Here is a 26,697-nt window from a genome sequence, read left to right as displayed (position 1 = left end):
TTCATTTGAAAAAAAAAAAAATACTTATTGATCATCTTAGTGAGTAGCTAAGGCTGACAGAGTTCAAGAATAAGTTACCGATCACGGTCAGTCCTAATGTTGGTTGTTGTTAGATGAAACTACCTTTGTTCTCGAGATGTATTTTGCTCGCATGGCAACCCGTAATGAAATCACAGGTGTTGTAATAAGAAGAGGTGTTTTAGTATAAGAATATATTCTTTTCAAAAGACCATTTTGTCTAAGAGAGGATGGCAACAGAGAAACAACAAAACTACCGTTATTGCCCCATTTATAGTGCAATAGCTTGGTAGTAGAAGAACTGTATGTGGAGAAAAATGTCTACAATATTAATCACTCCAAACACCTACATAGAAGGCACATGACTTGTGTCAATCCTCCATACAGACAGTGCCATTCCTATGCGGGTTGCGAAAGATTAGAATAGCAAAAACCTTATGAACTTAATGGTACCTTAAGGTACCGTAAAAAGCACGTAATTTCTTTTCATAGAAGGGTGATATTCGCGGAAACCGAAGCAAACACTAAATTCTGCGATAAATGGACTAAAGTGTAATGGTGACAAAACAAAAAGGAAATTAACTTTTTTTTTTTTTTGTGCACTGACACAATGTAAAAGAAAAAAAAGTAACGAACAAGGAGAAGCGAGATAAACTTTTAGACCTCACAATATTCCTGCAAAGGACAAACAACAGAAGACCATTTCTTTTTTTAGAAGAGCAACGAATGAAAAACGGTTTCAGGGGACAGCGAAAATTGTCGTCGAATTTAGGTGACAAAGAAGTAAATTGGTGCCCGGGCGAGTGGGACATCGAAAAGAGGGATTGCAGGGACAGGAATATATATATCCTTGTCTGTTGCCCATTTCACTTCCATTGGTGTGCTGTCTGTCTCTCTTCAAGGGTTTATTCTTCGTAGGGATTCGTCCATTCATTAGTTTCATTTATCCGAGGTCATCTTTCGTTTATTCCTTTTACAAGAGTTAATGGTACTGTCAAGTATGGTTTGTGTGTAATCTCTGTGCTTGTTATATTTCGCTTAAATAGCAAAAGGAAATCATTACATGGGCACATATGCATGCTTGCCTATCTGTGTGTATGTGGATGAGTGTATATACATTATATATATATACAGTATATATATATATATATATATATATATATATATATATATATATATATGTATATATATATATACATACATACATATATATAGCCTATATATATATATATATATATATATATATATATATATATATATATCATCTCCTATGCCTATTCACGCAAAGGGAGGGCCTCAGTTAGATTTCGCCAGTCATCTCATCCTTGAGCTTTTAAATCAAAACTTCTCCATTCATTATCTTCTACTTCACGTTCCATAGTCCTCAGCCATGTAGGCCTGAGTCTTCCAACTCTTCCAGTACCTTATGGAGCCCAGTTGAAAGTTTAGTGAACTGATATATATATATATATGTATATATATATATATATACATATATATATATATATATATATATATATATATATATATTATATATGTATATATATAATATGTATATATATTATATATTTATATGTATTCCATGTTCACATACATATTTGTAATCATGTATATACAGGAGATTATGTGATCAAATAATGATGTACTAAAGCTACCAAAAAAATCTCGCTTAATTCGTTTAGAAGAAATTTGGTAACCACCAATCTGTTCTTCATTAAGATGTTAACATTAAAACTAAAACTAATTATAAAATGCTTATCATGATACTAAAGCCACGATCACAGTCTAGGGCTCTAGGCTCTCTCTCTCTGGAATTTCCATGTGTGAACAGGGCCCAAGTCTGTTTAGTGCCGCTTACTCCTCTGAAGAAACTAATGGAGAGAATTGAGAAGTAATTCTCTGAAGGATTTTGTAAGGAAAATTAAACTTTGTTCATTATGTCTGCTGTGACGAAAAACTTTTACGAATATTAGAATTATAAACAAAAGTAATTAAAACATTCTGTAAGTAGATGCAGATTTGAAAATAGAACACACTGTGTAGAAGAGTAGTTATATTCCAGATATGGGAAGTACTGAGTGATAGTAGAGGAAATGTTCTCTAGATCTGTATTTATAAACAGTAAAAGAAACATTTCGAGGCACCCCACGTAGAACACCGCATTAGAAGAGGCCCTCTCGCCCATCACCCTCGTAACTTGCTACGTGTAACCGTTTAGTTTAGATTTGTGACAGCTGGATAACATTTTCTGTCCCAAAATATACATTTTAAATTAAGAGATGCAAGGAGAAAGGGAGAGCCGACTAAGCTTCTAAAAGCTCAATATAACAATACAGGTTTGAAAAAAAAATCATCATTTTTTCTAAAATAAGTAAAACATTTATTTATTTCATCAAATTTGTGTATTTAGATACATTATTTTTATTTAATTTTTTATTTAAATCACTTGTTTTGATTTAAATTATTTCTTTTCAATAATACCAATTTGCTGCCTCCAGTTATTTCTGTCTTACGATGGTATTTTCTGGTATTAAACTTGATCATGTTAAATGAAACCATAGTTTAATATCCATTACCCAAAATGTGGTTTAGTATTGGAGAAGTTAACCTACTCTCACTGCAATCCCGTCTGATACATACATACTGCTAACTTCTCGATTCATATTATTATTATTATTATTATTATTATTATTATTATTATTATTATTATTATTAGTACTTGCTAAGCTACAACCCTAGTTGGAAAAGCAGAATGCTATAAGCCCAGGGGCTCCAACATGGAAAATAGCCCAGTGAGGAAAGGGAAAAAGGAAAAATAAAATAATTTAAGAAGAGTAACATCAAAATAAATATCGGCTCTCTCTCTCTCTCTCTCTCTCTCTCTCTCTCTCTCTCTCTCTATATATATATATATATATATATATATATATATATATATGCATGCGTATGTGTGTGTGTGTTATTTGGGCATCTCTACGTTTATAATTTATAGACAACGTCTAAAAACTTACAGTCTATTAAATTTCTTGTTCCTGAGCTAGATATTAATCTCTGGCACCGTCGTTCAATTAGTTCATTATGCATGCTCCTTAAGATTTTTTATAATTCTGGCCATCCTTTACATTCTGATCTTCCCGGGCAGTTCCATCCTGTTCGTAATACTAGGTATGCAGTTAATTCCAATAGCCAGGCCTTCTCCATCATGAGGCTCAATACTACACATTACTCTAGAAGTTTTATTCCAGCTGTGACCAAGTTGTGGAATGATCTTCCTAATCAGGTAGTTGAATCAGTAGAACTTCAAAAGTTCAAACTCGCCGCAGATGATTTTATGTTGAACAGGCTTACATAAGTCATTTTATAGTTTATATATCTAATATCTGTTTTAATGTTGTTGATGTTTTTAAAATATTTTATTTTAATTTTCATTACTTCTTATATCGTTTTATTTCCTCATTTCCTTTCCTCACTGGGTTATTTTTCCCTGTTAGAGCCCTTGGGCTTATAGCATCTTGCTTTTCCAACTAGGGTTTTAGCTTAGCTAATAATAATAATAATAATAATAATAATAATAATAATAATAATAATAATAAACTTCTCCTCGGACAGATCGTCCTGTAGATAGTTTTATTTACTTGTTACTTGTAAAGTTTTAGGTCCGTATTCCACCCATAAGAAGGTACTCCATCAGAGCATCCTTTACTGGTCTTGTCGTTTCAACATCCAGGTGGAGAGACGATCCCTGATGGTGAGATCTTGTAAGTCATATGCTAAGGGGAAAAGACGAGTCTTCAGTTTTTTTTTTCTTCTTCTTCTTCTGAAGGCAGCTGGACTGATGCATAACCTCAGCTCATATGGCAGTTTATTAAAAAGTCTTGGTGCAGCAATTCTAAAAGCTCTAGAAACACAACTTGTCGAACAACGTGGTTCTTGTAACTTATAGCCATTCATTTCCGATCTGGTTGATATATCAGGACCAGGTTGCTGTAGGTGAACCAGCTTTTTGGGTATGCCGGTTTTCCAGTCTTTAGGGCTACAAATGTTAGGACACAGAATTTTAAAACTAATTTAGCTTTGATAGGTAACCAGTGTATCTTTATGAGAACATGATCTGGTTGATATACCAGGACCAGGTTGCTGTAGGTGAAGCAGCTTTCTTAGGTATGCTGGTTTTCCAGTCCTTAGGGCTACAAATGTTAGGACACAGAATTTAAAAACTATTCTAGCTTTGATAGGTAACCAGTGTATCTTTGTGAAGACATGATCTGGTTGATATACCAGGGCCAGGTTGCTGTAGGTGAAGCAGCTTTATTAAGTATGACGGTTTTCCAGTCTTTTTGTTAGGACACAGATTTTTAAGAAAATATTTTAGCTTTGATAGGTAACCAGTGTGAATATTTGATGACAAGGGTGATTTGTTCATAAAAGCGACACCCATGATTAATCTTGCCGATCTATTGAAAATTTTTTGCAGTTTGTTAACCTGGTAATTTGGTAAGTCATAATATAAGGAATTACAATAGTCCAATCTATTCTTGAAGCAGTCATGAACTAACTTCTTGGTAGAGTCTTCATCCAGATATTTTCTAATGAAAGCAATGTTTCTTAAGTGATAGACCGATGTTTAAACCACATTGTTGATTTATGGAACCAATGTCAAACCATTATCAAGATGGACACCCAAATCCTTGACGTTATCAACAAGTTTCATAGGAACACCATCAACACTCAACCCCATAAAATTTGCATTTTTCAGGTCATGTCTTCTTCCAATCAGCATATACTGAGATTTATCAACATTTAGCTTTAGCAGTTTATAGTTCATCCTGTCTTTGATGGAATTTAAGGTGGCTACAAGTCTGTCACATCTGGTGTCAATATCAGTTACTTGAGATGAAATTGAGTGTCATCAGCAAACATTTCAAACTTAATGCCCTGGTCATTTAAAACTCTTGTGAGGCCAACAGTGTAGACATGAAATAAAATTGGACCTAAGAACACTGCCCTGAGAGAGACATCCCTATCTAATGATTCAAGCCCTGATGTGCATTTGCTAAGACAAACACAATATTTCCTGTTTACTAAATAGTCTTTGAGATATTTCAGGGCATCATCAACCACTCTAATAGATTTGAGGGCTTCAATAAGTAGATCGTGAACCACTCTATCAAAAACTACACTTAAATCAAGGAGAACTAAGATGGCACATTTCCCCTGATCCATCATCATCAGAAGATCATTGACTACAGAGAAAATGATAGTTTCTGTAGAATATAATTCTTTGTAAGCTGATTGTTCGTCAGGGTAAGTGCCCGAACTAACAAAATAAGAGAGGAGTTGCTTTAAGATTGTATTTTCTATGATCTTGGGTAAAAACGATAGGTTGGATACTGGTCTGTATGAAAGGAAGTCCTGATAGGTAAGCAAAGCCTTAAAATAGGCGTGATGATAGCAATTTTTCCCGATGCTGGAAATTTGCATGAGGAGATACTCGCATTGACTATCTTCAGATATGATGAGAGGAAAATTTTCGGCATGTAGAATTTGCGAGAATGGTAACGGATCAAGTGAGCAATGGGTTTTCTTAACTTTGATAATTGTATTTTTAAGTTATAATTCGTTGATAGTTTCAAAGCACGTGAGCCTACTGTTAGTTTGGTATTGGTCCCTGGATTGGTAAGTTACACCCAGATGAAAAAAATTAGCAATATTGTTCACTTTTGCTTGAAATACACTAAGAAACTTATCAGCCATTTGCTGGTCAGAATATCCACCAGGAAGTCTTTTATTCGCGGATTTAGTCGAGTCATTTAGTAATTGATATAGCCAGAGTGAAGGTTCGTGAACTGCATCACCAAAGTTATTGCCAGGGTGCTATGCCCTTGATCCTCCCCTGTTGATCTTTGCTGCTTGTTGCAGGGAGGCTTACCCGGACCAAGGTCCCACCCATTTTTAACCAAAATAGATTCTCCACAAGGCCTAAGTCATGCAATGGAATAGCAACAGCTGATGATATGTATATATATATATATATATATATATATATATACATATACATATACATACAAATACATACATACACACTGGGCTGGATTAATCATTAAGCAAAATAAGCACGCGCTTAGGGCATGAGGGGAAGGGGCCACCACAGATTCATCATTCATGCAGATTCAGAAATAAAAAACCGTACTGAAACATGTTTAGCTAAGTGGTCACAAAAGGGAAAACTCACAAAAAACAAACAAGAGAAAATTTCGGATTTAGTGGCCAAATAGCAAAGCTGACTTCTTCACACAAATTCCACAACATGATATACCGATTGCTGGTCAAAGCTAATCTATGTCATCAGAAGTAGACACAAATCCGATAAATTCCACTTTGATTACTTCAGAATCAAAATGTTATTAGGTGCCACAGGCAGGTTCATGTAGCACATGTGCTGCAATAGAAAATAAACAACACTGGTGTTGAAATAATTGCAAAAGATAACAGTTTAGTGGACCATGGTCATGGTGGTGAAAGCAATCTCTCTACAAAAGATGAAGTAAATCACAATGTAGCAAAAGATCCAAGGTTGTAGCTTCTTTCCTATGTTGATAATGCAGCTTATTGGATTGCTTGTGGACCCAGTGACTGTCAACATCACAAAATTACCATTTGACAAGTCTAACCTACATTTCAGTAGTGGCAAACCAATAAGATATTGTTTACAGAAATCTTTAGTTGGGACAAAAGGCCAGTGGCCAGAAATATAAGAAAGAGTGGTTAATATATTCATGAAAAGGATCAGTTTACTGTTTTATTTATAAACTCTTTGATCGAGAACATTTCTCTAATTTAGTTACAAGAGAAGAGTTTGGTGACTCTCGAAATATGTGTAGACCTACTATTGTAAGTGATAATAATGAAAAAACACTACTCACTTAGACTATGCTAAAACATACTGTACTTAACTTGCAGATAAGGGACAACAGTTGGAGAAATAAATTCAGGAAGAGTTTGATTACTAGGAACATGTCTTGAGGCGTGTCATGGCTGAATGTGGCTTGACTTTTCGAGAAACAGAAGAAAGGTTTGAATCATTACAAAATGGAAACTTTTTAAGGCTTCTTGAATTCATAATTGGGTTTGATCCGTTTTTAGCACGCAAACTTTTGGAATCTGAAAATGCTGGAAAAGAAATCCTTACATGTAGAAAACTACCTGTGAGGACCTCATGCAAATAATGGCACAAAAGGTCCATGTATCCATTGTTGACTAAGTAAAATTGTATAGTTATTTTAGTTTGTCAGTTTATTCAACACCATATCTCTCACATATCGATCAGTTTACGTCTTTTACTTAGGTACTATAAGATGGACAGTCTATTGAACGTTTCTTAACTTTTCTGGAATTGGAAAGCCATACCAGAGAGGAAAAGGACAAGTCGGGTGTTGCAGGACTGAGTAAAATTTGTAAGCTAGACTTTTCAAAATATAGAGACTAGTCTTAGGACAACTTTCCTAACTTGTCTGGTTGTCATAAAGGGAAGCAACATTTTTTTTAAATAAACAAGTTTGCTATATATGTGACCTGTGTAGCTCATTCATTAAATCAGGTAAACAGAAGTTCTGTTTACTGTTTAAAGACAATTAATTTCTCTTTTACGGTATAATTACTCTACATGTCTACCACTTTTCAGCCTCAACCAGCCAGGGGAAAATTCTTAAAAGTTTTATTATTAATGAAAGTCTTAAAATCTCTTTCCGTAAGATTTTAGAAGCACTTAAGTATACAGTGGAAGACTAGTTACACAATGGAGACGCTAGAAGAGAAGTAAATAATATTGCAATCAAAATTAGTGAGCTAGAATCCGTTTCTTGTAAATTTTTAAGAATGAGATTGGGCATAATTATCACATTGCAAGTCAATCTCTTAAAATGAGGATGTGCACTGTCCGTTTAGTTTAATTTCTTTGGATAAAATTTTGTGTGGGGTCCTTTGACTGGCCTGACAGTGGTACATTACATTCATCTCTATGGTTACGGCTCATTTTTACTTTTCCTACTCATGCACCGAATAGTCTGGCCTATTGTTTCCCCATTCTCCTCTTTTCACACACCTGACAACACTGAGATTACCAAACAATTCTTATTAGTTCAAGGGGTTAATTCTGCACTGTAATTGTTCAGTGGCTACTTTCTTCTTGGCAAGGGTAGACGAGACTCATTAGCTATGGTAAGCAGGTGTTCTAGTTCCGGAGAAGGACAATCCAAAATCAAACCATTATTCTCTATTCTTGCGTAGTACCTACAATACACACACACACACACACACACACACACACACACACAAAGTCTGAAGTGCTTAGGGTCTTTAAAGGCCTTAATCTGGTCCTGTACACACACACACACACACACACATATATATATATATATATATATATATATATATATATATATATATATATATATATATATATATATACATTTTTCCGAGTTGTTTCTTGTCGGAAATAAGTTTTAAGCCTCCCATACTACAAATACCAATATCTGGACCATTACTAAATTTGTCAATACATTAATCTTCGTTTATCATCAAAGTATGACCGAATCTTCATAACATAACGCAATAACTTTGATTGCAGCCATACCGGCACCTAGGACACACACACACACACACACACACACACACACATATATATATATATATATATATATATATATATATATATATATATATATATATATATATATGTGTGTGTGTGTGTGTGTGTGTGTGTGTCCTAGGTGCCGGTATGGCTGCAATCAAAGTTATTGCGTTATGTTATGAAGATTCGGTCATACTTTGATGATAAACGAAGATTAATGTATTGACAAATTTAGTAATGGTCCAGATATTGGTATTTGTAGTATGGGAGGCTTAAAACTTATTTCCGACAAGAAACAACTCGGAAAAAATGTACATTGAGTATTTATTAGAATTTTACTCATTTCTTTAATCTCATTTAAATTTCCATGATATACCAACCTAGCTTATTTTCAAAGAAATATATAAATGACATTTTTATGTAATAAGATAAATGTTTTTATTTTTCTGGTGATTTTTTCTTATCTTTTATTATTAAAATTGGCATGTCGACCAAGGTCAAGTCCTCAGTCCACTCCACTGTCCTGTTGAGATATAACTCAGACAAATTTTGAGAACTTGAGACTTGCGATCCCATAGTTTGGTGACGCTGTTGCTAACTTCCTATTTAACTTTACTTGGATTTTAGTGTATTTCATGTGTGTGTGTGTTCCCGTGCAGTTATATTCTCTTGCAAGTGAACGTTGTTGTAATCACTCTATTATTGTAGTTACGATTGTGGAAAATAATTTTCATTTAACAGAAACCAGGACATCTGCATAGTCATAGTAACATTCCCTGGCTGTAATTCCGGCTATATATTATACACCCAGATACCCTCATATGCAAAGGCAACTATCAACAAGGTTTACAAGGTATGTGATTTGAGTAATGTAGTCTTCATTTTTTTTTCTTTTTAATTTGGTAAAGCTAACTTGGAAATCCTCAACATATATGAAATAAAGTAAAGTAGGCCTAGTCTACCTTTAGCACCCTAATTGATATTTACAGATAGGTTGTCACATGGCGTGATCCTACCGTACATAAGTGTATCCTATACTGGCACTTGTATTAGAAGTTACAGAAACAGGTTATTTCAAAATAAAGTGTTAGGAATAACAAAACTAAAACTTGATATGAAGTTAGTGTAAAGAGTGATAACAGCAAGATTTTAGTAGGTTGTTGAACGTACCAGAAGGCATAAACAGTACTCTAGGCCTATGGCCATTATAGTTGAAGTCAACTTACCGTAGACAAAATAGTTAAATGTTTATACTTGCACTGTTTGAGAAAGCTTTGGTGAAATGTGGGTTTTAGTCAATATTTGGGTAAAGTTTTACTGTATTACAGATTCTCATTTCGAACAGAATATATATGTTTTCCTGTAGTAAATAACATGATTTGACCGAATTTTACCTTCATTTTAACCGCAAACCAACAGAACAATCAATTCGACTAACTTCAAGTAGCCGAACTGGTTGCTGTTATTATGGATGAAATGAACGTGAAAACCGGTTAAATCATGTTATTTTCTACAGGAAAACATATATTTTTTGTTAAAATGTTTAAATATAATAGCTTTTATTATATATATTTTGTTAAAATGTTTAAATATACTGACTTGCTCAAATTCAGTGTCACTTCACTCACGTGTGTACTGCAAACGCTAACATTAGCAACGTTACCAGTGTACACAGCGTTGCGAGTGATACGGTGGCATTGCTAACGTTAGCAATGCTACAGTAATATTATCGTGTATTTTAAAGCAATTTTCCATATACCCTTTACACAATATATGAAAAGGTACCAAAAGGGTACAGAACCTATAAAACCCACCTAACCTAACCTAGAAGTTCCCAGGTCATAAACCTAATATAATGTCTTTTGTTATATATATCATGTTAAAATGTTTAAATATAATAACTAGTTCAAATGCCGTGTCACTTTACTCACGTTACGATAACTTTAGCTCTGTTGCGATAACATTAGCAACACTATACAGTGGAACCTCTACATACGATTATCCCAACATACGAAGTAAAATTCGACCAAATTTCTGTCTCAACATATGAAGTGTTGCTCCAACATACGACGTAAACAATACGCTTACCCGTGGAATTTTCTCGAAAGCCTGCAGCATAGTTTGTTGTTGACGCCGCTAGACGGCAGCACATCGGAGGGACGCCAATCGAGCGTCACCTTGATCAGTCCTCTCATCGAGTGCGCATCGTGTGGTTGTCCTCTATTCGCTCAGTTTTAACGTGTTTTCTGTGTTCCGTAATCATGGGTCCTAAAAAGCTTAGTTTCGGTTCAGGAAGTAGTAGCAGTGGTGAGAAAAAGAGGAAGTCTATGCTTTCATTAGAATTAAAGCAGGAAATCTTAGAAAAGCATGAGCGAGGTGTATGTGTTAGCGATCTGGCTAAACAATATGGCCGGAATATGTCGACGATCTCGACGATCATAAAACAGAAGTCAGCCATTAAATCAGTGAAACCTTCGAAGGGATCACGATTATTTCTAAACGTCGTAGCCCTACCCTTGCAGAGATGGAACGACTTTTGGTAATATGGATCAAAGACAAGGAGATTGTTGGCGACATGATCACAGAAACGATCATTTGTGAGAAGGCCAGCGCTATCTACAGTGACTTGAAGGTGGCGCGCTCTTGGGGTGACGCGGGGGAGAGTTCAGCCTGTTGTATGATGCCTTGCAGAATACATGTGTAAAACCTTAACTGATAACTTTGTTTACGCCACCTAGCGGCTAATAAAGTACTGTAGTTGATTTCCTGTCCTCTAAGTTTCGTGTTTGTCTTCAGTTCCTGGCTCCCCTAAAATGTAATATGGTGGCAGCAAGTGAGTGATTTACATGCCAAACAAACTATCAATGTGTGAATAAGATCCCAGCCATCTTTCTCAACGACTTAGAGGCCCTGCCATCAAGCCTAGCCACTGTGGCAGACCATCAACCACCCCAGATCCTGGACCACGTGAGTTTTATGGATGCCGCCATCTTAAAAAACCTGAACATTTGGCTTCAGTGGCCTTTCTATACTTGTGTTTACTTGTGAACTGTGACATTCTTAGTCCCTGAAGATGGGGGATGATGACCCAGGTGCAGTAGGGGGCAACCCAACATATGTATTTACAAATGACTTGATGGGCATAAAGCCACCCAGCTTTGATTGGCAAGGTTCCAACTTGCCACATTCATTCAAAACTTTCAGAAGATATTGCGAACTGATCCTTGCCACTCCCACCTACACTTGCAAACAGTGGCCAGAGATAGTAAACTACATACTCCTCTGGATGGGGCCTCAAGCGGTAGAGATTTTTGACAACTGGACTCAACTCACGGATGAGCAATGTTCCAGTCCGACCGATGTGTGGGAAGCATTTGTTAACTACTTCGAGCTCAAGTCAAACTTCAGGCTTGCCCGTTTCCAGCTGCATGACCTCATACAGCGGCAGGAGGAGCCGATTGACAGCTATGTCAACCGTCTCAAGGTGCAGGCTCAACGATGCAATTTTGAAGGAAACAACCTTGAAGATAACCTCATCGACCAGATTATCAAAGGTACAGCACATGTCGCAGTAAGAAAAAAGCTCTTGGACCAAGATCCGAAACAACTCACGCTTGACAAAGCAATCGATCTTGCGAGAACTTTTGAGGCAACGCAGGCCCAGCTACTGTGCAACAATTGGGGCACGTCAACAAATCCATCGACTCCCTTCAGAAGGCGAAGTTGAGACACGAGAGCCGTCCGAAAGTAAAAAACTTTTTCTGTGGCGGAAAACCGCATGACCGCAAGGACTGTCCCGCCGTAGACGATATGTGTAAACGGTGTTCGAAAACGGGTCACTGGGCAAAGGCTTGTCAAAACACTACGCGAGCCCGTTCTAAGTCTAGTGTACGCTCCAAACCTCAGAACAGCCGATCGCAGTCAAGCGCAAATGCGAACCAATCACAGCCAAAGCCGCAACAGCGATTCGACCGCCAAGTTAGCGCCGTGAATACGTACGACCTGAGCAGTGACTTTGAAAGCATGTCTTTCAACGCAGTGAACAATGATGCCAACAGATCAGAAGCCTACGCATCGCTAAAAATCGAGCTATACCCTGATCGCACGACAAACTTGCGCGGGAAGGTCGACACTGGTGCGCAGAGTAACATCCTTCCACTCAGGACGTTCCGTAACATATTCCCTCGCTATGTCAACTCGGATGGCATCCTGACATCTACAACTCCGTCCAAGACGACGCTCACCGCCTACAACGGAACCGTCATCCGCCAGCACGGTACCCTCGTACTACCGTGCAAATTTGCCGAAAATAAATGGGCGAACTGTGAGTTCTATGTGGCCGAGACCGATGGTCCTGTTATTCTTGGTCTACCCATGTGCACGAAACTCGGTCTAGTCACGCTTAACTGTGCCGTTACTCAATCTGACAGTAGTGTGCGTTACACCTCATTGGAAGACATGAAAAGACACTTCCCTGACCGATTCGAGGGTATCGGTAAATTCAGCTCTGAGCAGAAACTAACTCTGAAGGATGACGCAAACCCAGTAAGACACCCGCCAAGATGAGCGCCCATTCAACTACGCGAGCAGATCAAAAGCGAACTCGATCGTATGGTGGGTCTTGAAGTAATCCGTCCCGTAGCGGAACCCACCGATTGGGTGTCCAGTACTGTATTACATATGTGACAAAACCCGATGGATCTCTCAGAATATGCTTGTATCCAAAAGACCTCAACAGTGCTCTAAAGAGAGGTCAACACCACACGCCGACTGTGGAAGAACTAACACATGTTTTTGCTGGTGCAACAGTTTTCAGCAAGCTCGATGCAAAGCATGGGTACTGGTGCATCCCACTAGACCATGACAGCCAGCTGCTGACTACATTCAACAGCCTATTCGGGAGGTACTGCTTCCGAAGGCTCCCCTTTGGACTCAACGTAAGTCAGGATCTGTTTCAGCGAGTGATGGACGAGATCTTGCAAGGGCTACCTGGCGTTGTGTCAATTGCGGACGATATTATTGTATACGCATCCACACCAGCAGAGCATTCCGAGAGACTATCCACACTTTTCAATTGAGCTAGAGAGAGAGTACTCGTGTTCAACCCCGCGAAATGTGCGATATCCGTGTCAGAGGTACAATTCTTTGGCAACATCTATTCCAAAAGTGGAGTCCGACCTGACCCTGTCAAGGTCCAAGCCATCGCTCAGCTCAAAGTGCCGACTTCCATCAGTGAACTACAATCGTTCCTCGGAATGGCGAACCATCTGGCACTGTTCGTACCCAACCTAAGTGACCACACCGCCCCGCTGCGCAAGATACTTCAAAAGGACATTGATTTCCAGTGGCATCCTGAACACGACGAAGCCTTCATGTCCGTAAAACAGCTTATCTGCCAAGCAGGATCTCTCACTTACTTTGACCCGTCAAAGCCGTCTGTAATCCGAGTAGACGCGAGTCAAGAAGCCCTTGGTGCGGCATTACTTCAAGATGGCCGACCTATTGCTTTTGCATCGAAAAGTCTTACAGACACCGAAATGCGCTACGCCAACATTGAACGTGAACTATTGGCATGTGTCTTCGGTGCTGAACGTTTCCATACATACATTTACGGCAAACCATTTGTCATCGAGTCTGATCACAAACCACTCGAAATGATCAGTAAGAAGAACTTAACTGCTGCCCCAACACGGCTACAACGGATGCTCCTGTGTCTTCAGCGCTACGATTACGCTATAAAGTACAAACCCGGGAGGGAGATGACTTTGCCCGACAGCTTGTCGCGACTCCCAAACCACGGCGCCGACAAGCCGATAGACTTGAATATCAAAGTGTGCTATGTACAGTTCAGCAACAAGAAGCTAGCGGAACTCAGAGGCGCAACAGCTAGTGACGACGAACTCGTACTACTGCTGAAGTATATCATCAGCGGATTTCCCGAGAAGTAGAGAGACTTGCCTGCCGAAATCCGTAAATATTGGCCATATCGCGACGAACTCAGTATCGAAAACGGTCTTACGATCAAGGTTGAACAGCTCATGGTCCCGGAAAGTCTGCGTACACAGTACCTTGAAACTATTCATGAAGGTCACCAAGGCATCACGCGATGTCAGGCCTGTGCGCGGATGTGTTTATTCTGGCCAGGTATTAACCGCGATATCGAACAACTCGTCAATCAGTGCCAACAATGCCAGACATTCCAAGCCTCACAACCCAAGGAGCCCATGGAAGCCATCACTCCAAACCTCCCGAACCAACCGTGGCACACCCTCGGCATGGACTTGTTTACCGTAAATGTCCGGAAATATGTGATTATCGCCGAATACTACTCCAAGTTTCCCGTCATTCACCAACTAAGTGTTGACTCAACAAGCAGAACAGTCGCTCAGCTGACTAGCAGCACATTCTCGTTATTCGGTATACCCAGTACGATCATCACCGATAATGGCCCGCAGTTTATCGGACAACCTTCCAAGATTTGCTCAAATCGTACAACGTTAAGCTTATAAGCAGCTCCACGTTACATCCGAAATCCCATGGATTTATCGAGCGTGCCATCCGTAGCGTGAAGGCACTTATCCGTAAATCTGCAGAGGACACAGATAGGGCAATGTTAGCCTACCGTACGACACCCCTCGGTCCTCAGCTCCCGTCACCCGCGGAAATTCTCTTCCGACCGAAGCTACAAACAACCCTGCCCGCATGCAACCGCACACCTAGCGATAACAAGTTTGACGAATATCAAGCAAGTAGGCAGGAAGCGAGCCAAGAACGATACAATGAACACAGCAAGGAGTTGCCTGAACTCCTACCGAACCAGCCTATCTTCTACCAGGACGCCGCTCGCAAAACGTGGTCTCTCGGTACCGTCATTGGATATGGCCCAGAGACAAGATCTTACACCATCACTTTGACAACACCGGCCAAGCTCTACGTCGAAATCGTGTGCTCTTGCGTCCGCGTCATGTCACATTCTCCGATTCCCCGAGTAGCCCTGCTTGGCTCGGAAACACCACTGAGGATGACGCATGGCCAACGGAACCGCAAACTCTTCCCGAGACAACAGCAGCTCAGACCATCCCCGCTGGAAATGTTGCCACACCGTCTAAGGTTTCGCCAGCTCGAACTCGAGGCCGAACATCAGCAACCAATCAACAACCAACCCGCCACTCTAACAGACTGACGAAACCTACCCAACGATTTATCACACAAATATAAATGTGTAGGCACTGAGCTATTTATACTGATGGCAGAATAAACCATCATTGATAGCCAGTCAGCTGGCATGGGCAGTCTACCCTATCCAGCCAGTAAATACTATGTTTTTTTTTTTACTATATACGAATTGCGTACTGATTGAACTTTTGACCTTAATATGTCTTACCCATAAATCATGATCATTTTCCTCTGTCAAATGCATCTAGAAAGTATTAACCAAGGTACACAAATACTTCCTGATAATATTTTGAATTGAAACCCTGTAAACCACATTCAGTTAATTTGTATTATCCACATAATTCCCCGGAGAATTTTGCATTTGGTTATTATGTCCTGTACATGATACTCTCCCAGAGATTTTGCATTTTATGGTATTGACCAAGTTTTGATACTTTTGTTCCTTTCCAAGGAAGGGGGATGTTGTATGATGCCTTGCAGAATACATGTGTAAAACCTTAACTGATAACTTTGTGTACGCCACCTAGCGGCTAATAAAGTTGTTGATTTCCTGTCCTCTAAGTTTCGTGTTTGTCTTCAGTTCCTGGCTCCCCTAAAATGTAATACAGCCGATCCTACGACGGAGGAATTCAAGGTGTCCCGAGGTTGGTTCGAGAAATTTAGGAAACGGACCGGGATTCATTCAGTTGTTCGTCATGGAGAAGCTTTGAGTTCGGACACTAAGGCTGCTAAAGACTTTGTTAAAAAGTTCGAAAGCATCGTGGCGGAGGAAGGTTACGTAGAGCAGCAGGTTTTCAACTGTGATGAAACCGGTCTGTTTTGGAAAAAGATGCCTAGTCGAACGTACATTACCGCTGAAGAGAAGAAAATGCCTGGACATAAGCCAATGAAGGATCGGTTGACTATTGCGCTTTGTGCCAACGCCAGCGGGGACTGCAAAATAAAGCCGTTATTGGTTTAACCATTCCGAAAACCCTAGGGCATTTAAAACACATAGAATTGATAAAGACCTGCTACATGTTCTATGGCTTTCTAATTCTAAGGCTTGGGTTACTAGGCATATCTTTGTGGAATGGGTAAACGTAGTTTTCGGCCCTGCTGTCAAGAAGTATCTTCAGGAAAGGAATTTGCCTTTGAAGTGCTTGCATTGTTTGGACAATACACCCGCTCACCCCCCCGGACTCGAAGATATCATCGACGAATACAAATTCATCAAGGTGTTGTATCTTCCACCGAATACCACCCCTATCCTCCAGCCCATGGACCAGCAAGTCATCTCTAATTTTAAGAAGCTGTACACCAAACACTTATTGAAGCAGTGCTTTAATGTCACGCAAAGCACCAACTTAACTTTGCGTGAATTTTGGAGGAGCCACTTCAATATCGTGCACTGCTTAAAGATCATTGATCAGGCTTGGGAGGGAGTAACTCGTCGGACCCTGAATTCCGCTTGGAAGAAGCTTTGGCCTGATGCTGTTGCTCCCAGAGATTTCGAAGGTTTTGGCCCTGAGAATGAACCTGTGCTTGCCGTCGAAGAGATTGTATCCCTTGGCAAGTCTATGGGTCTGGAGGTGGATGAAGATGACATCACCGAAATCGTCGATGAGCATCACGAAGAGCTCACCACCGAGGAACTCGAGGAGCTGCAAGCCATGCAGCATGATGAGTTCCAAGCGCAGTTGAGTGAGTCGGAGGAGATCGGGGAGGTAGGCGAAATCTTAGGTACGGCGGAAATAAAACAGATGTTGGCCTATCATCAACACGTTGATTTCATCGACAAGCATCACCCACAGAAACTTCAGGTTTGCCGTGTTGTTGCGCAGTTCGATGATGTTTGCTTAACGCATTTTAGAAAAATCCTTAAAAGCCGTACAAAGCAACTTTCACTCGATAGTTTCTTTAAAAAATCTCTACTAAAACGGTCTAGTGATTTGATGAAAAGAAAGAAAGTGAAGCAAAAAAAGGGAAGACCGAATCGAGTGAAAGTGATGAAAATTAAAAATAAGAAAAGAAAAATGTAAAAAAAAATATAAAATTATAAAAATGAAAAAAAAAAATAAGCTAAGTTAAGTTAAAGTTCACGTAGTAGTGTAAGTTAGTGTAAGTTATCGTACACGTTATCGTACACGTTATCGTACAAAGTCACCGTCCCTACCGCCTCGCTGATCTTCCGTCTCCTCCTGCGTAGAAGTCCCTACACCTGCGCTGGCCTGTCGCTAAGGTAACGTGTTACATTACAACCCGTTTTTTATTTATTATTTCATTATTATTATTCTTTTTCTGGTTTGTAATATATATTTATTATACAGGCATTGTATTAATGTATTGTGTAATTATGTGTAGCCATTTATTAAGGATTTATTATGGGTTTTTAGGCTGAGGAACGAATTAAATCAATTACGATGTATTCTTATAGGAATATTTGCTCCAACATACGATCGTTTTAACATACGAAGTAGTTTCTGGAACGAATTAAGATCATATGTAGAGGTATCACTATACATAATGGTTCTTTTTCCGCCACTGGCTCGCTTACGCTCGCAGGAAGATAAAACATCTAGCTCGTATGTACTGGCAAGCGGTAATGTTGAGCTGCCCACTCTAACCTTAGCAATGTTACTCTAACATTAGCACCTATGAATATAATGGTTCTTGTTCCACCACTGGCTCGCTTACGCTCGCAGGAAAATAAAACATCTAGCTTGTATGCACTGGCAAGTGGTAATGTTGAGCTTCGCACTCTTAACAAAATATGGTAAAACTAACACATTAAATTTAAAGAAATTAATTACTTACTTTTATGACCGCGACGACGAAACTTGTGGGGCATGGGGGTGTTGTGACTGTGAGTCTGTGATGCCTTGACTTCTTTGCCTTAGTTTAGTACTGCACTTGGAACACTGTAAACGTTGGTATGTTACTTTACGAGATTTAAGAAAATTATCAACATTGGAATTCACCAAAATACTTTTAAGTATGGATTACTGCAGTCGTTACAATTTTCTAAAACTTCCATCGTAAAATACGCAAAAAGACGTCACTTGAACTAACAAAGACCTGACTTGGATAAAGGTTTCCACAGAAAAGGGTTTGTTGGAAGATTGGGGTTGGGAAATATTAACCCCCTATGCAAACTTTCCATACGGATGGGTTCGTGATTGGTTAACGGAAAAGCAACGGAGTCTAAGAGAGTAAACATGAATGAACCAGAATGGGAAACTTGTCCAAAGCAAGTTTGTTCCGTAAGTGACATACAAGCCATGCTATTTAATATGGGTTATTACTTTCGGCGTATCTGAAATGACGAGCCATGAGAATTTTAACGAGGGTTTACTACCCCACCGCTAGTTATCGGGGGGTAGGGAGGGTAGCTTGCTACCCCCCCCCCCCCTCCCTCACACACACCTGTGCTTGAGCTCACTTTGCTCTCGGCTCGGGTGGTAGTCGGACGTGTCCGCTTTCAACCTCGCCTTCCTGACAGCCATTTATTGCTTTTTGCTTTTCCTTTTACAGGTGTGCGTGAAGTTGGCCTCTGCTATGCGAAAGTGTCCTGGATTACCCGACCGCCCTTGTGGCACGGTATGTCGGCGGTCGATACGGACCCTCACACCCTTTGTCCTTATTGTAGGGGCCAGCGGTGTGATAGAAATGTGTGTGGTGAGTGTAGGGAGTGGTCTACCTACCAGTGGGAGAGGTTTTCTCGGCGACGGAAGAAATAGTCCAGAAGGGATATTTCTCCTTCGAAGGTTTCTTTGAAAGGAGAAAATCCCAAGGGCTCTTCTTCCGTGGCCCAAATCTCCTCCGAAGCTCCCGCTCGATTGGTTTCTTCCGAGAAACTGTCGAGTGGTAGCGTAGGCCATAGTTCTGTTGCCCGATCTCGGGATTTGGGAGAGGGAGTTGCCTTCTATAGCGAGGCAGCTCCTCCTCCTACCCCGGGGGAGGATTTAAATCTTTACGTGTCTAATGATGATTTGTTTCAGCTTTGGGCTTCCTTGGGGCTTGAGGGTTCGCCCTCCAAGGAAGCCTTGTTTGACATGATCCGGTTGGGGGCCGCTGTCAAACAATCGCCGACTTTGGCAAAGGTTGATCCTCTGTCTATCGTTGATGTTGTGGTGGCAGAGGCTTCCGATGCGGTATCTCAGACCTCTGCTTGTGATCATCCTGTTGTAGCTGAAGGCTTAGTTCCTCCCTCTGCTCATCCTTCGAGGGAGGAACTAAGTCCAACGGTCTCTTCTGCCGGTGATTCTCCCCCTCGGCGGTGTTCACTCACAGAGACTCCTCTTCGGAGGACTGCTGATGGTCAGCCCGCTTACCCCACGGCCCCCAGAGGGCGCATAAGGCGTAAAGCCCGCCTTCCTCTTCACCGTAGAGGCCTTCCTTCACCTCACAAGGGTGTGAGGAGGCGCCTCTTCGGTTCATCGTCTCCGCAGTCCGCAGCAGAGGAACCTCGCAGTCGTTCTCCGACTCTCCAAGCTACAACCCTGGACCTCTCTGCAGATCGTTCGTGATCTCCTTCGGGGGAAGGTTGTCCTTACAAAAGACACGCCGACCTTCCACCCGTCAGACCTGCTGACCTGCCGTCGCCGTTCTGGGCTGCTGACGCGCTCTGGGCCCCAAAGCTTTCTGTTGTAAAACAGGCAACAGTCCCTTCGGGGCTTCAAGGGCATATGCGCAAGATAGTGCATACGTCCCTTACGCGCCAGCGCTCACCTGCGCGCCAACGCTCACCTGCGCGCCAACGCTCACCTGCGCGCCAGCGCTCTTCTATGGAGGTAGTTCCTGTTAAAGGGCGTCAGCGCTCAACTGCGCCCCCTCAACCTGCTGCCGCCATGCGCGCCATTGTTCTCTTACGCGCCAGCGCTCACCTACGCGCCAGAGCTTGCGTGCGCCCCAGCACTCTCCGCGCCAACGATCTTCTGATCTGGGCGCAGTAGGGAAGTTAATTTCTTCCCCTGCTCGCCAGCGCTCCATCGTCTCTGCCTGCGCGCCATCCCTCGCCAGCACGCCTTCGCGCAGTCTCCTACGCACGCCCACGAGGTTGCGCACGCGCGCCCTGTGCGCCCACGCCCATCTCCACAGCCTGATGTGCGCACTCATGCGCGCCCGCACTGGCTCTTTGGCCGGAACCTGCGCGCGAACATTCACCTTCGCGCGCGCGAGCGCTTAGCCTTCCTTCGACGCACCCTCTGCTTTCTCCAGCTCGTGCCCCTGCGCGCCATCGCTCGCCCACGCACCCTCGCGCGCCAACAGTCCCCCGCGTGCCAACAGTCCCCCGCTTGCCAACAGTCCCCCGCGTGCCACCCAGGGCATTTCCCATCGCGCGAGCGCCAGCACGCTCCCCAGCGTGATCATCAAAACCCCCCCCCCCACGTGCGAGGCTGCAGGACAACGCGCGGCCAGGTCATCATCATCGCTAGGATTGGCAGTCCCCCCTGCATGTCCACCAGTGGGAGGATGCCTACAAAGTTGCGTGAACAGGTGGCAGCAACTCGGGGACGATTCCTGGACGATTTCCGTAATCAGTCAGGGATATCGCGTCCCATTCACAACATCTCTACCTCCCCTGACAGCGGATCCAGTGTCGTTGAGCTCCCTTGCCATTGGATTGGCAAGGGGGCAAGCCCTTTGGGCAGAAGTCAAGACCATGTTGAAGAAGGGCGCTCTCCAAGAGGTCCTCCTTATTCCTTATTTCCTTATTTTTTGTTTGGGTTCCCCCAGGTCCCTCAGTGTGAGGCACCTCGTATATCCACCAGAGAGTTGCTAATACATCTTCCGGTGTATTTTGCATCTTCCAGTCTTGGATGGTCTGGGATGCATCTTAGGTATTTATCGAGCTGATTTTTAAACGCATCTACGCTCACTCCTGATATGTTTCTTAGATGAGCTGGCAGCACATTAAATAGTCGCTGCATTATCGATGCTGGTGCGTAGTGGATTAATGTCCTGTGCGCCTTTCTCAGTTTACCTGGAATGCTTTTTGGCACTATTAATCTACCTCGGCTTGCTCTTTCTGATACTTTAAGCTCCATGATGTTTTCAGCAATTCCTTCTATTTGCTTCCATGCTTGTATTATCATGTAGCGTTCTCTTCTCCTTTCTAGACTGTATAGTTTTAAAAATTGCAGTCTTTCCCAGTAATCAAGTTCCTTAACTTCTTCTATTCTAGCAGTATAGGACCTTTGTACACTCTCTATTTGCGCAATATCCTTTTGGTAGTGTGGGTACCATATCACATTGCAGTACTCGAGTGTACTACGCACATAAGTTTTGTAAAGCATAATCATGTGTTCAGCTTTTCTTGTTTTAAAGTGTCTGAATAACATTCCCATTTTTGCTTTACATTTAGCCAACAGTGTTGCTATTTGGTCGTTGCATAACATATTCCTATTTAAAATTACACCAAGGTCTTTAATTGCTTCCTTGTTTGTGATTGTCTCATTATTAGGTCCCTTGTATGCATACACCATTCCTTCTCTGTTTCCATAATTTATTGATTCGAATTTATCGGAGTTAAATACCATCCTATTTATCTCCGCCCATTCATATATTTTGTTTAGATCTCTTTGTAGTGAGTTCCTATCTTCATCACAAGTAATTTCTCTACTTATTCTTGTGTCATCGGCGAAACTTCTCACTACGGAGTTTTCAACATCACAGTCTATGTCTGAGATCATAATAACAAATAGCAGTGCAGCTAATACCGTACCTTGGGGCACACCAGATATTACCTGGGCTTCATCTGATTTCTCGTCATTTGCAACCACTATCTGTTTTCTGTTTTGCAGGAATTCTTTTACCCATTTTCCTATCTTTCCCACAATATTATGCTTTCTCATTTTTTTCTCCAATATGTTATGGTCTACCTTGTCAAAGGCTTTTGCAAAATCTAGATAGATCACATCTGTGTCTTCTTCATTTATCATATTATTGTATATGTTTTCATAGTGAGGTATCAGTTGGGTCTGTGTACTTTTTCCAGGTACGAAACCGTGTTGACCCATATTAAACAAATTATTTTTGACCAAATGGTTCATTATTTTCTTTTTTATTACCCTCTCATACACTTTCATAATATGTGATGTTAGACTAACAGGTCTATAATTGCTTGCCTCTAGTCTTGATCCACTTTTGAAGATAGGTGTTATATAAGCTAATTTATGTTTAACATATATCTCGCTCATATCTATACTCTGTCTTAGCAGTATTGCAAGTGGCTTCGCGATAGTGTTTGCAGTTTTTTTTAACAAAATTGCTGGAACTCCATCTGGTCCGGCTGCCGATCCATTTTTAATTTCGTTTATAGCCGTGACAATATCTGCTTCATTAATATCTATATCCGTTAGATATTCAACATTTTCTTCTCTCATTTCTGTTTCATTATTCTCATTCGCAATTCTTGGCGTGAACTCACTCTTATATTTTTCTGCTAATATGTTGCATATTTCCTTTTTTTCATTCGTTAGCCGTCCTTCAGTCGACACTTTCTTGTAAAGAAGGCGTCTGGAGGCTGGAGACCAGTCATCGACCTCTCAGCTCTGAACAAGTTTGTCAAGCAAACTCCGTTCAGCATGGAGACCGCAGACACGGTCAGACTTGCAGTGAGACCGCAAGACTTCATGTGTACACTGGACCTGAAGGACGCGTACTTCCAGATCCCAGTCCATCCGTCTTCAAGGAAGTTCTTAGGATTCAGCCTAGACAACAAGGCTTACCAGTTCAAGGTGCTGTGTTTCAGTCTCTCCACAGCACCACAGGTTTTCACCAGAGTGTTCACCCTAATATCTTCGTGGGCACACAGGATCGGCATCCGTCTCCTTCGTTATCTGGACGACTGGTTGATCTTAGCAGACTCTGTGTCATATTTTCTTTAACACCGGGACAAACTTCTGAGACTTTGCCAGGATTTGGGGATCATGGTAAATCTCGAAAAGTCCTCACTGCTTCCCACTCAAAGATTGGTATGTCTAGGCATGGGTATAGACACCAATCTCCATAAAGCCTTCCCATTAGACGACAGGATAGCAAGGCTGAGGAGGGTCGCAAGCCCTTTCCTCAGACGAGAAGAACTTCCAGCCCAATCGTGGTTACGTCTCCTCGGTTACCTCTCATCTTTGGCTCGTCTAGTTCCCAACGGTCGCCTCAAGATGAGATGCCTCCAATGGCGACAAGTCTCGGTGGAATCAGGGTTACGATTCCCCGGATGTCTTGATCCCTATGGGTACTGCGAAACAGACGAGAACCTACGAAGGGGACGAAGGGGAGTGGATCTTCTCGTCCTCCCCCCGGATTTGATGCTGTTTTCGGACGCTTCAAAGAAAGGGTGGGGGGCCCACGTTCTGCAACACAGTACCTCAGGCCTGTGGTCAGAATCAGAAAAGTGCCTCCATATAAATCTGCTAGAAATGAAGGCCGTTTTTCTGGCCCTTCAACAGTTCCAACAAACCCTGGCGGGTCACTCTGTGGTGGTGATGAGCGTCAACACCACAGTAGTGGCTTACATCAACAAGCAGGGAGGTACCTTTTCTGAACAGCTATCCCATCTTGCAGTAGAGATACTGAGATGGACTGAAGTCCACTCGATTCCACTTTTGGCTCGCTTCATTCTGGGCAAAAGGAATGTGCTCGCTGACAGTCTGAGCAGAGCGTCTCAGATAGTGAGTACCGAGTGGTCTTTGGATCGTCAAGTAGCCAACAAAGTCCTGACTTTGTGGGGTTCCCCGACTGTGGATCTGTTCGCGACAGCGTTGAACTTCAAACTGCCGCTGTACTGCTCCCCAGTCCCGGACCCCAAGGCTCTCTGGCAAGATGCTTCCCAACAACGGTGAGACAACATCGACGTATACGCCTTTCCCCCGTTCTGTCTGATGAGGAGGGTACTCAACAAGACCAGACTATCGGTCAACCTCTCGCTGACTCTCATAGCTCCGCTGTGGCATCACGCGGAATAGTTCGGACCTTCTGCAACTCCTTACGGAGCCTCTGAGAGAACTCCCTCCGCGACACGAGCTACTCAAACAACCACACGCCAACATCTTCCACAAAGCCGTAGCTTCGCTACGACTTCACGCCTAGAGACTATCCAGCATCTCGCTGAGAGAGGATTTTCGCAACAAGTTGCGGTCAGGATGTCTGGACACCTGCGAAAGTCATCCGCATCTGTCTACCAGGCAAAGTGGAGAGTCTTCTGTCGTTGGTGTCGTGGAAGGGTTATCTCTCAACTCGATGCCACTATTCCAGCAATAGCGGAGTTCTTCGTGTATTCGCGGGAAGAAATGCGCCTTTCAGTCTTGGCAGTGAAAGGCTATCGCTCAGCCTTAAGTCTAGCACTCAGGCTCAAAGGAGTGGACATTTCTTCCTCGCTGGAACTTTCCCTACTCATACGGAGTTATGAACTTACCTGCCCTCAGTCGGAAGTGAGACCACCTCCATGGAACGTGGTTCGAGTTCTCAGGTCTCTTAAGAGATCTCCCTACAAACCATTACGCCAGGCTTCAGATCGCCTCCTAACTTGGAAGACGGTGTTCCTACTAGCTTTGGCATCAGCCAAGCGAGTCAGTGAACTTCATGGTCTCTCTTATGACATCGCCCATTCAAGGGGATGGGGGAGGTAACGTTCAAATTCGTCCCTGAGTTTATTGCTAAGACTCAGAATCCGGGGGTGCCGGACCCTCGGTTTGACTCATTCCAGATTTTGAGTCTTCGTTCTGTAACAGATGACCCAGACCACCTCCACTGTGTCCAATAAGGAGTCTGAGGCTATATCTCAAAATAATGGCTTCAGTACGTCCCCAGGTGCAGGCATTGTTTGTGAGCACTGGGAGGACTAAGAGGAGGGTCACCAAGAACACCATCTCGGCATGGATTCGTAGGGTGATCCATCTGTCCCTGAATCCAGACCCTCCCCCGTCACGTCGCCCTAGAGCACATGACGTCAGGGGCGTAGCTACGTCTCTGGCCTTCAAGAAAAACTTCTCGGTATCGCAGGTGCTCCAAGGTGGGGTGTGGAAGCGTCAGACGACCTTCACATCCCACTACCTGCAAGACGTGACCCACAGGAGGCTCGATACGTTTTCTATCGGCCCTGTGGTGGCTGCACAACAGCTGGTTTAAAACCTCAGGCTCCTTAATGGACAAGTAGCAGAAGGTTGAGGGCATTGTTACCCCGTCTTAGTCTGCATGAATGAAAAGCTATGTCTGGCCCTTATTCTTTTCTTCATCCTCCCCTCTCTTGGGGAAAGCAGCATCCTGGGTTCTCTGCACAGCTGACCTTGAACCACTGCAGGTAAACCATGTTTCCTTGTGTTCCTTGTATTAAGCTAATACTGTCATGTCCCCATACCCTGACGAGGTGGTATTGGGAGAGTCCTAGCCTAAAGTTTCCATCTAAAGGACTACAGGTCAACTTCCTAGGATGAGTCACACTTCATACCTTCACACACACAGCTTACGTGGGCCGCAGCCCTTGCGTAGCAAGGTTCTAGCTAGGTGCAGGGACTCCTTATTGTTGAGTGCTGACACACTCAGATACTGACTCCCCGGGCAAAGCCAAAAGCCAGTACTGGCCGGGACTTTCCACTCAACCTAACGGGTGAGTCACCCATATTAAATAGCGTGGTTTGTATGTCAGTTACGGAACAAATGACAAATTTGTAGGTAATTTGTATTTGTTCCATAACTGAAATACAAACCACACTATTTACATGGAGTCTCTGACCTCTGTCACATATCAGGGGCAGCTCCCTCCCCTCCTGAAGAGGAAGAGGGGAGTCCCCTCCAGGGTGTCTTCTCCAAAGGTTAAACTGTCTCCTCGCAATCCTTGCTCAAGGCTCTTTCCTTACCCCAGACTTTCTCCCCCTCCGCTGCGGATGAGGATT

The sequence above is a fragment of the Palaemon carinicauda genome, chromosome 3, assembly GCF_036898095.1.
Source record: "Palaemon carinicauda isolate YSFRI2023 chromosome 3, ASM3689809v2, whole genome shotgun sequence".
In the NCBI taxonomy this organism is placed as follows: Eukaryota; Metazoa; Arthropoda; class Malacostraca; order Decapoda; family Palaemonidae; genus Palaemon; species Palaemon carinicauda.
This window is presented reverse-complemented; position numbering follows the sequence as displayed.